The sequence below is a fragment of the Hyla sarda genome, chromosome 4 (assembly GCF_029499605.1).
Source record: "Hyla sarda isolate aHylSar1 chromosome 4, aHylSar1.hap1, whole genome shotgun sequence".
Taxonomy (NCBI): Eukaryota; Metazoa; Chordata; class Amphibia; order Anura; family Hylidae; genus Hyla; species Hyla sarda.
Genome location: NC_079192.1, coordinates 372,552,051 through 372,567,939, shown reverse-complemented (window position 1 = coordinate 372,567,939; position 15,889 = coordinate 372,552,051). Strand labels below are relative to the sequence as shown.

At 41.6% G+C, this 15,889-nt stretch overlaps 1 protein-coding gene and 1 long non-coding RNA gene across 2 annotated transcripts in view; one reads left to right on the top strand and one right to left on the bottom strand.

The window, feature by feature from the left end:
• DIAPH1 (diaphanous related formin 1) overlaps nt 1-15,889 on the top strand; it is a 270,343-nt gene that overhangs the window by 40,451 nt on the left and 214,003 nt on the right. The window lies entirely within an intron of this gene.
• LOC130267288 (uncharacterized) lies at nt 286-4,699 on the bottom strand. The gene is made up of 3 exons (XR_008843129.1): nt 4,520-4,699; nt 2,194-2,390; nt 286-605 (listed from the first exon to the last, which is right to left on the bottom strand). It is a non-coding gene; the product is annotated as an uncharacterized LOC130267288 (long non-coding RNA).

The window sequence follows — 15,889 nt, the reverse complement described above, 5'->3', positions numbered from 1 at the left end:
CAAAGTAATTTATTTTATATATTTTTTCCTCAAATTTTCCTGTGAAAATGAGGGTGCGTGTTATACGCTGATAAATACAGTGTGTGTGTGTGTGTGTGTGTGTGTGTGTGTGTGTATGTATGTATGTATGTATGTATATATATATATATATATATATATATATATATATATATATAATATATATGTGTGTGTATTTATTATATATTTTTTAAATTATTAATTTAATATTAATAGAAATCCCACAGAGATAACCGACCACTGAAAAACAGCTATATTTTTTGGCTTTCTTTATTTTTAATTTCCAGGTTTGAGCAGCACATGTTGAGATCCTAACCAGCTCAGAAGGGTGTATGGGTATTACTTACTGGAAAATGTTTAGGCAGCAAAGTAAAAGTAACTACTACCACTGAGTATTATAGAAGTCTAAAATTGGCAGCTGTTTAGCAGGGCACATTTTGTGGTCTTGTCCACACTTTAATCTTATGACCGGCCTACAATTGTGGTTTTGTTGTGACCAATTTGAATTGTACATAACTTTCCATGTTCCGGAAGATCTCTTGCAGAAGAGGAGTCCCGCTTGACTGTGCTCCATGAGGCTCGGATGCCTGTTAGTAAAACAGTACATGCACATAGATCTAAGTAAGATGGATTAATAGAAGTGGTTTGTGGTAAGGTTTACATGGTTTGCTGGTAGTAAAGCCTATGCGTCAGTGTATGCAGCATTTGGAACTTAAAATGCCTCTTAAAAACGTGGTGTGAGAGTATACAGCGATCTGGTGAGAGTCCAAGTCCTGCCCTTGTGATATTGCTTCATCTCATGATAAGAAATCCTTCAATCCACAATAGAATTTGAATTATCCTGTCTAGTTTCTAGACCCCTTCTAGTTCATACATATTACCGACATGTTGGTGCTACTTCAATAGGAAACCATAGCCATGAAATATGTAATTGACAGTGACGTTCCACTAGACACCTTGGACAACCATTTGTAATAATTTGTCTGTCTAAGGCCGGGTTCACACTACGTATTTGCAATACAGTTCCTGTATACGTTTTCAATTTGAAAACCATATGGAACCGTAAGCAAAACCGTATGCATTGACTCTCCATTGAAAACCGTATGCCAAACGATTCATTCTGTTGTGTCCGTTTTGCACCTTTTCCCGTACCCTACCATGGTTTTTGGTCCAGGTGAAACCATCCAAGTTTTAGACTTATTTGGCCTACCAGCTCCTTTTCAGAAAAATATTTCTCCTTGGACCTAGTTATTCACTGTCCAGTTTTTTGTGACTGGGCAGAGGGCTGTGCAGATTTTCCACAGCCTGAAATACACTGCGAAAGCCCTACCTGTGACCCTGCCCTTATAGTCCAAATTTTTTTTTAATTTTTTGCACTAGAAAACACAAAGGGTGTAAATAAATTTTTAATGGAAGCAATACATTTTGATTTGTGTGTAATATTTAATCTATGAAGATTGTAGGTATCAACAATGAATTAAAAATTGAAAATATTGTACAGCACTATTAATAAAAACATTTTTAATTAGATTTCACCTTCTTTTTTTTGTTGTTCACCACTGGGGGGGGGGGGGGGGGGGATGGCGGGCTAACACCACAAACCTCCTGCCCCCCCCCCACCCCCACCCCCACCCCCAATCGTTCCAGTTCCCCCATGTGGGCGATATTTCCCTCTTTGGGAATCACTGAAAGTTGAACACACACAAAATGTGCAGAACAGTGGAACAGACACGGAAAACTATACTCAAGACATTTGCACCTATATTGGGGGAGATGTATCAAAACCTGTGCAGAGGAAAACTTGCCCAGTTGCCCATAGCAACCAATCAGATTGCTTCTTTCATTTTCCACAGGCCTTCATAAAAATGAAAGAAGCAAGCTGATTGGTTGCTATGGGCAACTGGGCAAGTTTTCCTCTGCACTGGTTTTGATAAATCTCCCCCATTGTGTTTTGGCTAAAAAAACTAAAAAAAAACTGAGCCTAGCGGTCAGACCGCCCCCCATGATCTAAAACCTATGTTTTTGTGCATGATACATGTCCTTTAAAGTCTAACTTTGACAGACCATATTAAATGTTCAGATTCTAAACCCAACCCGCTGAGTCCTCAGAGGAACCAATGAAACATGTACATAATTAGGTGGTGAGACATGACAGAAGGCTTGAGACATACATACCAGGGTTTTGATAAGTACTCAGATTCTAAGATGAACCTTCCCAAACCTATTTTATCATTCACACGTCTTGCACTATTCCAGTCTTATCACGGGATATTAGAAGTGTTGGGATATTTGCATTGTTGTCATTCCTGAGCAACTACACCGCGAGATTCTTATTGTATGAGAGGTCTGCTGAGACTGTCTGGAGAAGGGGTCTGAAATGGAAGTTTGTACATAAGTTAATATAATTGTCTCTAAACTAAATGACTAGTTTCACTACAGGAAGACAGTAGACAGTGATTTTCCCATGAGCACCAATGTGACGTATAGGAAGTGAAGCAGAAGAGAAGACACCTGGTTATATTAACAGATGTTTTTGCAGTGATTCTTTGGGGAAAAAACCCCAAAACTTACATCTGGATGAGGTTGTTTCTGCAGCATATTCATAGACTTCTGCATGCCCCTTTAAGATGAATAGGGCAGATGCAGAAATCTTTTAGGCACAAATGTCTAAACTTGAAAGAGATATTGCAGACATTATTCAGCATGTCCAATGTTTTTTTTTGGCTGCAGTGCAATTCATATTGGATAAAGCTTCCTCATTGTATATATGTACTTTTATGAATTGTCAGACTTATTAGAATTGTACAAATGTTCTTAAAGGGGTATTCCAGGAATTTTTTTGACTATGCTACTGGGTCTGTAAAGTTAATGTAGTTCATAATATAGTGTCTGTACCTGTGTGTGACGGTTTTCTCACAATTCTTATGTGATTTTCACCCCAATATTTATTTTTAACAGCATACAAAATGACTGCTGTCTCAGATTTTTCCCATCTTGCAATGCGGTCGAGACCTGACTCACTAGTCAGCTGATGACAGGGAGCCTGTCTGCTTCAATGGGTGGAGAGAGCAATCTGCAAGTAATGCAACAGCTGGAGGCACCCTGATTGAAAACCACAGGTCTCCATCTCATTTATGTTTCAATGGGTGGGGTGGCTGATGTGTGGGAAGGAGGAAAATGGTATCATGGGATTTGTAGGCAAAAAAGTAATCTGAAAACAGGAAATACAAGTTCTCAAAAAGCTAGCCACAGTGTTCTGGTAATCTCACAGCATAGCCATTTAGCCCCAAGACAAGCGCAGATCCTTCCTAAGCATGTCCATTACTGCCTGCCAGGTATGTACTAAAATCTCCTTATGCTGGATAACCCCTTTAAATTGGATATGTGTTAGTAATTTGTCTTGTGTCTCGTCCTAGTGGCTTAAAGGGGTATGCCAAGCCGAGAAATCTTCTCATATCCAAAGGATAAGATGTCTGGTCCTGTCCCTGGAACCCCCGTGATCTCTGTGCACCACTCGGCATTTAGGGTGTAGGTGGCTGGGGTTGTGACTTCACGCCCCTTGTGATGTCACACCACGCCCCCTCAATGCGAGTCTATGGTAGGTCTTAAAGACGTATCAAAAGTTTTGATCTGTGGCAGTGTAAACACTTAAAACAAGACGGGAGAAGTGCACGTTCTATCCCATGACAGAGTCTCGCAATGCAAGTGCCTCAATGCAAGTTCACATTCATGTTTGCCTTGACATGTGTGGGGAGAAGAAAATGAACCACTGCCAGACCCCTGAAAACCAAGGTTCGGCATGAAGAAATGTAGTATGCCTTAATTCCACCAACATCTGCCATCAGTGGGCATCTAATTCCCGTTAGATGTTTGGCCGTTCCTACTGAAGTAGGGATTTGGTTAAAATCAATGGTGTGTGTGTGTGAACATGAAATTTAAGGATAATTTATAATAAGTGGTTTGGAGAAGATATTTTTGCACCACAATAAGTACAAAGTGAGAATAAAAAATGCTTTTGAAATGTGTCAATAGCCTTTTAAAGGGTTACTCTGCTCCCCAGCATCCGGAACATTGAGTTCCTGAACGCTGTGTGTGGGCTGCTGTGTTCACGCCTGTCCTCTTGTGATGTCACCCATCGTCATGTGACGTCACGTTCCCTCAATGCAAGTCTATGTGAGGGGGTGTGACGGCCATCATGCCCCCTTCCCATAGACTTTCATTGAGGGGGCAGGCCGTGACGTCACGAGGGGCCGGGCGGGAACACGGCAGCCCGCACACAGCATTCAGGAACTCGGTGTTCCGGACGCTGGGGAGCGGAGTAACCCATTAAGTTAAAACTACTGCTCTAATAATGCAAGATAGGACTTAACAAAACTGTGTACACATGAACATGGATGAATTTTTGCACTCTGTGTTGGCCCGACTGTGGGTCTTGGGGTTAGACTTCACCATAGTGATATTATCCTATAATTTTGGGTTGCCCGGAAATGTCAGATCCTACATTGGATTGAGTTTATATTCTGCCATGTCCAGAAAACAGCACTGTGTGAATTGTCATCATTGAAGCTGTTTAATGAGGCAGCGGGAAATCTCTTGGTGCCGGATGTCTGTACTCGCTGGTTTCTGTATGTGTTGAGATGAGGCCATAGTTGTCTAAACCACAACAGGTCCCTGTTTAGAGAAGCTGCAGCAATGGTTTCCTGTGCTCATAAAGGAAATGCATAGAAGGGTGTGTCAGGAAGAGAAGTGTCAGGAAGAGAAGTGTCAGCACCGCGCGCATCACAGTCTTGCTATGTGTGTTGCTATGGAGATCAGTAAACAGCATTCCTGCTGTGATGTGTGATAAGGTCCGTCACCTTGTACTGATGAGTCATGGGATAACACTCCCTGTCGGTGTACACCATTGGCTGACAAGACTCCTGTAGATTGTATACAAACATCACTGGTCACAGCAAATCTCAGATGAATGATGGACTTTGTACAAGAATCTCTTCATATATTCAATCTATTAGAAATCTCTGAGGGGAAGTTATGAAGAGCGACATTTGACGTGCCGGTCCTTAGTGGAAGCCTGCTGCCATTGGATTCAACCGACTTATTAAGAGAAGCACATAAATCTGCCATTGGAGCTCTGCACTGAAAAATACATAATTTTGTTATGTATAACTTATAAAGAGCCATTACTCTTCAGGAATGCACCCAGGCCCCGTTTGAACTCTAAGCCATGACCACTTCCTCTAGCTGATAGTTCCATAGTCTCACTGCTCTTGCAGTAAAAACCTCCTCCTGTGCTGGTGTAGAAACCGTCTTTCCTCTAGACATAGATTTAGCACTCCAAGTCTATGGATACTTGGGATTCTACTGCAGACATAAAACACACAACACTGTTCCCCATTCTGATTTTCTTTGTGGAATTTGTGAAAAAGAGGTCATGTTATAAGTATATATATTTTTTTTCAATAGCAGTTCAAAAAATTGGTGTAGAAATTTTCCTTTACATGACAAGGAGGCATCCTCTACATATAGAAAGTGAGCATCATCAAAGACAGGGATTCTTTACTGTAAGAGCAGAGACTATGGAACTCTCACATAAAATGTTGTGCTAACTCAATAAATTAGTTTGAAGGGTTTCTTAAAGGGGTATTCCAGGCAAAACCTTTTTTATATATATATCAACTGGCTCCAGAAAGTTAAACAGATTTGTAAATTACTTCTATTAAAAAATCTTAATCCTTCCAATAGTTATTAGCTTCTGAAGTTTTCTGTCTAACTGCTCAATGATGTCACGTCCCGGGATGATGGGAGAATATCCCCATAGGAACTACACAGCTCCTGGGACTTGACATCATCAGAGAGCAGTTAGCTTCTGAAGTTGAGTTGTTGTTGTTTTCTGTCTAACTGCTCTCTGATGATGTCAAGTCCCGGGAGCTGTGTAGTTCCTATGGGGATATTCTCCCATCATCCCGGGACGTGACATCATCATTGAGCAGTTAGACAGAAAACTTCAGAAGCTAATAACTATTGGAAGGATTAAGATTTTTTAACCCCTTAATAACCAAGCCCATTTTCATCTCAAGGACCAGGCCAATTTTATTTTAGCATTTTAGTTTTTTCCTCCTCTCCTTCTAAAATCCATAACTCCTTTATATTTCCATGTACAGACCCATATAAGGGCTTGTTTTTTACATGACCAATTGTACTTTGTAATGAAACCTCTTATTTTACCATAAAATGTACAGCGAACCCCCCCCAAAACATTTTTTTAGGGAGGAAATTTTTATGAAAACCAAAATTTTGCACATTTTGGAGGGTTTAGTTTTCACCCTGTACACTTTACGGTAAAAATGACGTGTTCTTTCTGTGGGTCAATACGATTAAAATGATAACCATGGCTAGATACTTTTATATTTTTGTACCGCTTAAAAAAAATCAAAAACTTTTTGTACAAAATCGGTAATCTAAAATCGCCCTATTTTGACCACCTATAACTTTTTCATTTTTCCGTATATAGGGCGGTATGAGGGCTCATTTTTTGCGCCGTCAGCTGTATTTTTTTTTTAGATACCACATTTGCATATATAAAACTTTTAGATCATTTTTTATTACATTTTTTTTTTTTTATAAAATGTGACAAAAAAAGCAGGATTTGTGGACTTTTTTGTGAATTTTTTTACGTTTACGCCATTCACCATACGGGATAATTAACATTATATTTTGATAGTTTGGACATTTACGCACGCGGCGATACCAAATAGGTTTATTTAAAAAAAAAAATTACGCTTTTTGGGGGTAAAATGGGAAAAACTGACAATTTCATTTTTATTGGGGGAGGGGATTTTTCACTTTTTTTCACTTTTTTATTTTGCCATTTTTCAACTTTTTTTTTTACACTTTTTATTTCCCCATAGGGGACTTACTATCTATTGCAATCGTTTGATTGCTAATACTGTGCAGTGCTATGCTTAGGACACAGCACTGCCCAGTATTATCGGTGATCTTCTGCACTGGTCTGCTCGATCGCAGACCAGAGCAGAAGACCCCGGGAGACAGCCGGAGCTAGGTAAGGGGATCTCCGGCTGTCATGCTGGATGATCGGATCCCCGCTGCAGCGCTGCGGGCGGTCCGATCATCCAATCAAAGTGCTGCAATGCCGCAGATGCCGTGATCTGTATTGATCACGGCATCGGAGGGGTTAATGGCGGACATCCGCTCGATTGCGGATGTCTGCCATTATCGGCGGGTCCCCGGCTGCTGCTATCATCGGAAGGGTGCTCGCGGTCACACAGGATGTAAATGTACATCCTGGTGCGGGAAGTCCTGCCAATCCAGGACGTACATTTACGTCCGTGGTCGTTAAGGGGTTAATAGAAGTAATTTACAAATCTGTTTAACTTTCCGGAGCCAGTTGAGATAGAGATAGAGATATAGATATAGATATAGATATAGATATAGATATAGATATAGATATATATATATATATATATATATATATATATATATATATATATCTATATTAAAAAAAAGTTTTGTCCTGGAATACCCCTTTAATGCCTGTCTTGAAAAATGCATTACAGGCTGTGAAGATATTTTTGATTTCTGAAGGTGGGATGTTTACCCTAGACTTAAATCTCATTGCCATATAGGAGTTGTGAAGGAATTTTTCCTCTGTTAGGGTAGCGTCACACACAGCGCATCAACAGCGTATTTCACGCTGCAGATGTGCCACGAACTGTCACTTGTGTGCTTCCTGCCGTGCCCTGCAATTTGCCACTATGAGCAGATGCACAGGGACCTCCAAGTCGCACGCGCATTGTACTCGCAGTCATAGCGGCTTCTTCCCGTGCTCCCTAAGATCAGCCGCGATGTCTGTGAGTACACTGCGCATGCTTGCGCAACTCGCAGATCCTTGTGTGTCGTCATGTAGTGGTGGATTGCTGCTTTGAGCAGGACACACGGGCACTGCAGGAGGCTCACTTTAGGGACAAAAGTGCAAAAAAGCTAATTAGGTGCCGTAAAATATAACTTTTAATAGGATGATTAAAATTTGCCACAAAATAAAGGATCTGTGTAATGAAGGTGATCCAATCACCAAAAAGCAAAATACACCAAAATAACACCAATTTAACCCCTTAAGGTAAACCCAGTAATGGTTTAAATTGGTGTTATTTTGGTGTACAGACTATTGGACCTATATGTGAGATAGGGGAGTTGCATCCTGTGTCCCCTCCTTTTTGTATTTTGCTTTTTGGTGATTGACTCACCTTGATTACACCGATCCTTTATTAAAAGTTATATTTTACGGCACCTAATTACGGTAGTTTTTTTGCACTTTTAAGTCCGTAGGTTTCTTTATCTGGGTCCGTTATGACTCTTATTACACACGTACAATTGTGTTCACTTTAGGGGCAGTCAGTAATGCATCCGCAGGGTCAAATATGATGAGGTTGGGCTATGTGTCCCCCTACCCTTATGGAGCAATTGTCATCCTCTTCATGAGGATATTTGTTTGCCTTCCTCTGGATCAACTTGATGGACCAAAACCCTGGTCAAATATGACATGTATGTGGGCTGTAAGAGGTATCGGAGTATACTGTAAAAACAGCTTTAATTTACTGTATGATATGCTACAGGATAAACAAGCCAGTGTTCCCTGACTGTCAGTACACAGCCATATAAATACTAATAAGGATTCTCCCAGCAGATACATATAGAAGGGACTGAACAGATCCTTCTCATGCCATAGATGCACCACGTAGACTTCATTAGTGATCTGGATTGTTTCTCTATATGGGCACCATGAAGTTCACATTGTGGGCTGAGGAGGAATGCTCCATGACAACTTGTCATTATGTCACAGGAAAGTTGCTAGGCAACCTCTATGGAAGCGCTGAGGTAACTGCAACCTGTGATGCTACTGTGACCAAATGCCGTCGTAGCCAAAAGCATGGGGCATTCTACTCTTTGTTCACCTGAGCTTCATGATCTGTTAACAGACAACTGGTATATGCAAGAGATGTCCTCAATAATGTATGGATCCAACGAGTATGTTACTTAATCCTCCATAATTACAGGCCATCCACCTGTCACCTGTTAGGGAATCCAGGCATAGAGCAGGGTGGGGGCATTGGTGCCCTGCTGATCCGCAACCTTCTCCTCCGCCGTTGTGTATTACTTGAGGAAAAATAAGGTAATGCAAAATTTGCTCCATTTTCACACCACTCAACACCCAAAGCATGGTGCCTTTGTTTTGCTTATACTTAATATGGACACAATTATGTGGAAGTAATGGTAGGCCTGTATTATATATTCCTATGCATCAAAACCTTGTCTAGTGTAGCAATGCATTTAGGGTGCTGAAGATTTTCCACGGTAGATTTGCATTCTCAAAATTCATAAAGCGTTAGGCTAGGTTCACCCTGAGGAAGCTCCATATGGAAAAATTCCGTCTGATTCCAAGTGCGTCCAGTACCAACAGAAGTCAGTGCTAGGACCACGTAGACATTGCTGTCCCCATAGACAGCAATGTCTATGGTGTGGACTTCGCTTAAAGGGGTACTCCCACCCTAGACATCTTATCCTCTATCCAAAGGATAGGGGATAAGATGTCTGATCGCGGGGGCCCCGCCGCTGGGGACCCCCGCATTATTGCATGCGGCACCCACCTGTGTTCTCACCGGAACCGCTGGAGGGTCCGAGTCGCGACTCCGGGAACGGAAGTCCATGACGTCAGGACTCCGCCCACGACGTCACACTGCGATCAGACATCTGCGATCAGACATCTTATCCCCTATTCTTTGGATAGGGGATAAGATGTCTAGGGTGGGAGTACCGACTGAAATTCTGTGGTGCGCACTGTACAGCAGGATCCCATTGCCAACAATGGGATTCTGTGGTGCCATAATTTCCAACTGAAATTCCTAAGAGGAATTCCGACAGAAATTCCGTAGTGTGAACCTAGCCTTATAGTCACAGCGTTGTTAATTGAGATTTTAAGAAAACTTTAGGGAGAAAATTTTTCTCTGAAATCGGCCTGTGGTGAAGATTTAAACGATTCCATTGAGATACCAATAGGAAAAATTGGCAATGCAAATTGGCTTGCAACATAGATGGGAAATTGGCACAATAAAAATCTACAATAAATTCATAACGTTGTTGATTTTAGATACATCGTTTTACACTGATTTGCTGCTTTGGATTTACATGTGGAGATGTTGCAGATTTTTGGTTGTGGAAAACCTGCAGCATTGCTGGTTTTTTGTATTAAATTGCCCTTGTAATGATTTGATGTATCCCAGGGCCACTGTAGCTTTTTGGGTTGTTCTCTGGTGCTGTCCATGGGGCTCTTTCCTGGCTGTAGGTCCCATTCATACCACACTGTTACAGATGTCTCTGTATGCTTGGTATGAAGTTGAGTTTTTATTTTGCCGGTGCCTAGAACAGTGTGACTCCACAAGTGATCTGCCCACATTCCTAATAGATGTCCGTGCCTTGAGATTGGTTGTGTTGTGTAAGGTACGTACATTCCTGAGGATGGAGGCCTGATCCTAGCCGTACAATATCTGAACTAGCTGGAGAGTTACTTCCCTGTACACAGCTTTCCTCATTGTCCCTATGCGCGTCTGGCGTCTTCTTTCCTCCTAGTTCTATCCATTCCAACGTCTTGGATAATTGACCCGATTAGTCAGGCAGAAAATGTCATTAGAAGACAAACATGAAATTGTATTCCTTCTTTTTGCAGCACAAACCCTGCTGGGCGCATGTTTACATCCATCTTGAATTCTGCCTATAAACTTTATTTATTTTTAACTTTTTGCAAAATGCATTCTTTCCAAGTTTTTTTTTACTGATAATTCTTTGCGTAACAGTATTTGTAGCTGTTTTGAGTTATTTCACAACATACCTGTTCTTGAAATTTGTTCTTCTATTTGATCTCGTGACTTTAGTGGGGCATCATGGAACTTGTTTTGCACCATTCACGTCATGTTTTCACTGTTTGCTGCCGGTATACTTTGGAACACCATCAGCTTTTTTGGTCTCTTTTGCATCAATGTAGGTTTGTGAGGGATGTAAAAGTGTACACTATTATGCTTTTGTTCAACTAAACGTAGACAACATTTGGTCTGTCAGGAATGCAGGTGCACCGTGGTATATGTTTGAATACCTTCTAAGTCTCACAAATGAGAATGTGGTTAAATGGGTGCTCTCATTAAAAAAAAAATTGCTATTGCCCTCCTTATGATAAATAAAAAAAATCTTTCTGTTGTACTTTGTTTAAAAAAAATGGTTTTCTATGTTTTATTATTGTTTAAAAAAAGCTGCCACTAGATTTTTCCCTACTTGTCCAGAGCACATTTCCCCCTATCTCTTGCACAGACTTTGGACTCCTGCTGGCCTGGCAGAAGTCCAAAATCAGGAAATGCAGTCTGGAGGGCTTAAGGAAGTGTGCGCAGCCTTAACCAATCATAGCTCATCTCACACTGAACTGCTCTGGGCTGTGTGTAGCAGAGTGAGGGAGGAAGTTCTCCCCTTTATGGCTTCAGATGGTGTCATGCCTGCTGGGTAATGCTGCAGTCTGTGAATTTTAGAAATATCAAGGTAGAAAACTAAAAAATAATAAAAATAAAGGCAGGGGGTGGTTTATCATGGAGGATTTTTATAATTTAACAATATCATGAGAGGTACTCTTTAAAGTGGAATTTTCCATCAAGGGTAGGTTTACACATATCTCTGCTGCTGGTTGCCAGCCACAGAAAATCCGCAGCTAATTTTGATACTGGTGACTTTAATCTGCCACTATTGTGGATTTTCTGAGGGCCATCAGTGGATTTAGCACTAAGGGGGACTAAGCTGCTTGAGTATATTGGAATAATGGTAAGCTACATGAAAAAATGAATTTTTATTTACAATCAATTACAATTATGTATATGTGAAAAAAATTTATACAACGGTGTCCATAGTTTTTAAATGATGGTTACCAAATGTGACAGTCTCCCGAATAATGGGATTTATTAGGCTTTTTGTCTGATTTTAAGACTCTTACTGTGTTGCTTAATGGGGTTATGGAACACATGGAGGCACAGATCCATGGATGAAATGGACACTCTTCGACAAGGAGGTATTGATACACCTATATAATGTATACATATGTTGATAGTAAACTGTTGTCACATGGTGGCCACGTTCTGCTCTCGGAGGATAACACACTCGCTCTGTTCCTCACGACGCTGTTGGTTGTGTTTGTGCGTGTCGTCTTGTCTTAGAGATGCTAATGAGTAGATGAGAAGGACGTTGCTGTTCTGTTTCTTCAAGTGGGACAAGGTTTTATCAGCTGACTTGTCTGCTGGTTATTGGAAATAGCTTGTGAATGGCACATTGTTCTCTGTCTGGATAGTGGACCAGAAATGCTGAATAAGAGCTTGCCAGCCTGGAGATGTCCAGCTGAGGCTTTACACTACAGCATCACTACTTGGCTGTGAAGTGGTGTTTTTACCAGGGCTGTAGATAAATGTTCTGACTCCGGAGTTTTCTATACTTCCAACCCCTCCCATAGACTTGCATTGAGGGGAGGCACGGTGTGACGTCACAAGGGGCATGGTTGTGACATCATAACCCCGCCGCCTGCTCCAAAATATTCTGAATGCTGGGGCAGCGGTGTACCCCTTTAAAATAGGTGTCCCATGGATATCGCCCCAGTTCTTATGTCTTTTAAAGCATATGGATCCCTGAGGGGGTGTGCTCCGCTTGGACCCATCATCTGTCAGAATGTTAAGAGGCTCTGGACAAGTGCAGTAGTTCCTTTTCTAGCAGACTTGAGCTGTTCTTGTATTACATGGGCGGCTGCCTTGTAATTTTCAATTGTCCAGCTGGCTGCCTCGAGCAGTTAAACTTGAATGGGATCTGGGGGTCCCTGTGACCACATTTTGAAAGGACTCATGTCTAAGGAGACAGCCTTTATAAATCATATTTGGAGTGCAGTATAGAAATAGCGGCACTCCCCATTAGTAGTTCTAAAACAATTCCGTAACGCTGGAGCTAACAAGGTAATGGCCTTCTTTTTATGTGTGTCTGTCCAAGAAATGTTTGATTCATGTGTATACATCATTTAATGCATTAAAATTTCATTTCACCCCCCTGCCTCTTGGTCTACTTTTTATAAGTGAAGATGGCTTGTGGAAATCCAAGAACAGATTCCACAACGTATCGAACATCCTCCATACTCATTTCAATCCATTCCCACAGAAACAACCCTGTCAGTTGCTGCAGACTTTTTGGAGAACTGGTAGCAGATCCTCAAGATCCTGTTCCAGCATATCCCAAACATGTTCAATGGTCTGTCTAAGTTATGGTGCCAAGGCAATATGGAGAATTAAAGAGGTTATCCACCATAAGGGGATTTTAATACCTACCTGGCAGACAGTAATGTACATGCTTAGGAAGGATCTGTGCTGGTCTTCGGGCTAAATGGCTATGCTGTGAGATTACCATAACACTGTGGATAGCTTTTTGTGAACTGGTCTTTCCTGTTTGAGTTTTCAGATTGATCTCTCTCCCACCAAGCGATCGCTCCACCCATTGAAGCAGACAGGCTCCCTGTCATCAGCTGACTAGTGAGTCAGGTCTTGGCTGCATTGCAACCTGGGAAAAATCTGAGACAACAGTCATTTTGTATGCTGGTAAAAATAAATATTGGGGGTGAAAATCACATAAGAATTGTGAGAAAACCGTCACGCACAGGTACAGACACTATATTATGAACTACACTAACTTTACAGCCCCTGTAGCATAGTCAAATAAAAAAAATCCTGAAATACTCCTTTTGTCTTGTTCCTCTAACTCCTACTTAGTGATCTGTCCGCCAATAAAATGGAGCATTGTACTTTTGAAAGATGACACTGGTTGGTGAAGACTTAATGATAATATGGGTGCCGAATGATTAACGAACATGTCTCAATAACCTTTACAATTCAAGGGTTTGATAAAATGACCAGCACTCCTGGGGCATGCTAAGTAAACCAGAATTTGACACCACCACTGGCCTGTTGAACCCCAATGGCCCTTGACAGACTTTGGCTGATTCACCCCAGTTAACGCAAGGTATGCCACATGGTAATCGTGGAAATTTGTCTTACTTTCTCACTGTTGTACAGGTGGGTCAGGTGGTCCACTGTGGTACATTGTTGCTAAGATTCCAAACGTGCTTCTTGATGCCCTCCTCATGGATCAACTATATGAGGCGTGCTGCTGTGTAATCTTTTGTTGACTTTCTGTCCATGGTATATACAGTGTTAATACTGTGACTGGGTAACAGCCAAAAGTATGTCTAAGAAATACTAGGATCACACCTTTTGGTCCCCAGCAATCTGCCCACTGTCAGAAATTCTCAAGTCACCACATTTACCCCTGACTGGCAAATGTTGCTTTCTACTGTGCGGAGAGGTCAGCACATTATCTAAGAGGTCAGGCGCCAGCTGTTCCTAATGCAGTGGTTGTTCAGATGTGTGTAGTGTGAACAGTCTCTCAGATACAACCTGCTATGCAGTTTTATCATTATCGACTTCTGTTCTCTAGGGGCAAAATAGTCCTATATGAGACTGTGACTAAGCATTTCTGTCTCGTCATGGTGCTAGCTTAAAGGGGTACACTGCTGCTCAGCGTTTGGAACAAACTGTTCCGAATGCTGGAGCCGGACCCGGGATGTGATGTCAGCCCCGTCCCCTCAATTCAAGTCTATGGGAGGGGGCATGACTGCTGTCATGCCCCCTCCCATAGACTTGCATTGAAGGGGCGCAGTGTGACTCCATGAGGGGGGGCTATGAAATCGCACGCTCCCGGCTCCAGCGTTCGGAACTGTTAGTTCCAAACGCTGAGCAGCGGAGTACCCCTTTTAAAACAAACTTTGACATTCAAGTTTACATCTCAATTCTTTCCTCAACTATAAATAACTATGTAGGGATTATGTTCCTGTTGGGAAATGTCACAGGGATGTCAGGTATAACATGATCACATTGGCATTTATAGTTGCTTCACATTTGTGGGTGGCTATTTAACAGTGTGCAATGGGAGCGTGCACCTCTTCAACCTTGTATACACCTACATGGCCTGCCAAAAGTATAGCAAGGCTTTATAACTAGTGTTCCACCCAGTGAATCAGGCCAACAATTGTTTGCTTGTAACTATGGGTGGAGTAGAGACTGAAAGTTTGCCGATTGTGTAAACCTACAGATTGGAGTAAGGACTTTATTATATAGTGATTTATATGGAAACCTTCCGGAGACTGAGAATAGAACTGTAATCCGGGTTATCCTGACAGTATAGATTTAGAATAGGTCATTGTATTGACCTTTCATGCACTGGAGTGTTCTAAGTACAACACTAGTTGATCTACCAACATATTATTTTAATAGTTTTTTAGTTTTGTATATGTGATATGGAACATGTATTTAACATTTATTGTTTGAAATACATTAAATGGGCACTGTCAGATACAAAAACTTTTGATATGTTGTAAAGCAGGCAAAACCAATAGGTTTTGCAATTGCCTTCATTAGAAAATTTTCAGTATTTCAGACTGAAAAAGCCAGTCAAACAACTGTCCCCCCCCCCCCTGCCTGCTTAGACACATACTAGTCCTGCTGTGTCCATGCGTCATCACCTATGTCATGGACACACTTCCTTGATTGACAGCTGTGAGCGCAGGGCTAACAGCTGGAGGAAAAATCCTCCCACTGTCAGCTTGTGTCTCGCTACTGTCAGTGAGGGCAAGCTGGGAGTTGTAGTTTTGCTAATGCTAGGGAGATGTGAGCAGACAACATACTGAGGGAGGGGGCGGAGACCTGCACAGTGAGGCCACGCCCCCTCCCTTTGAGAGGAA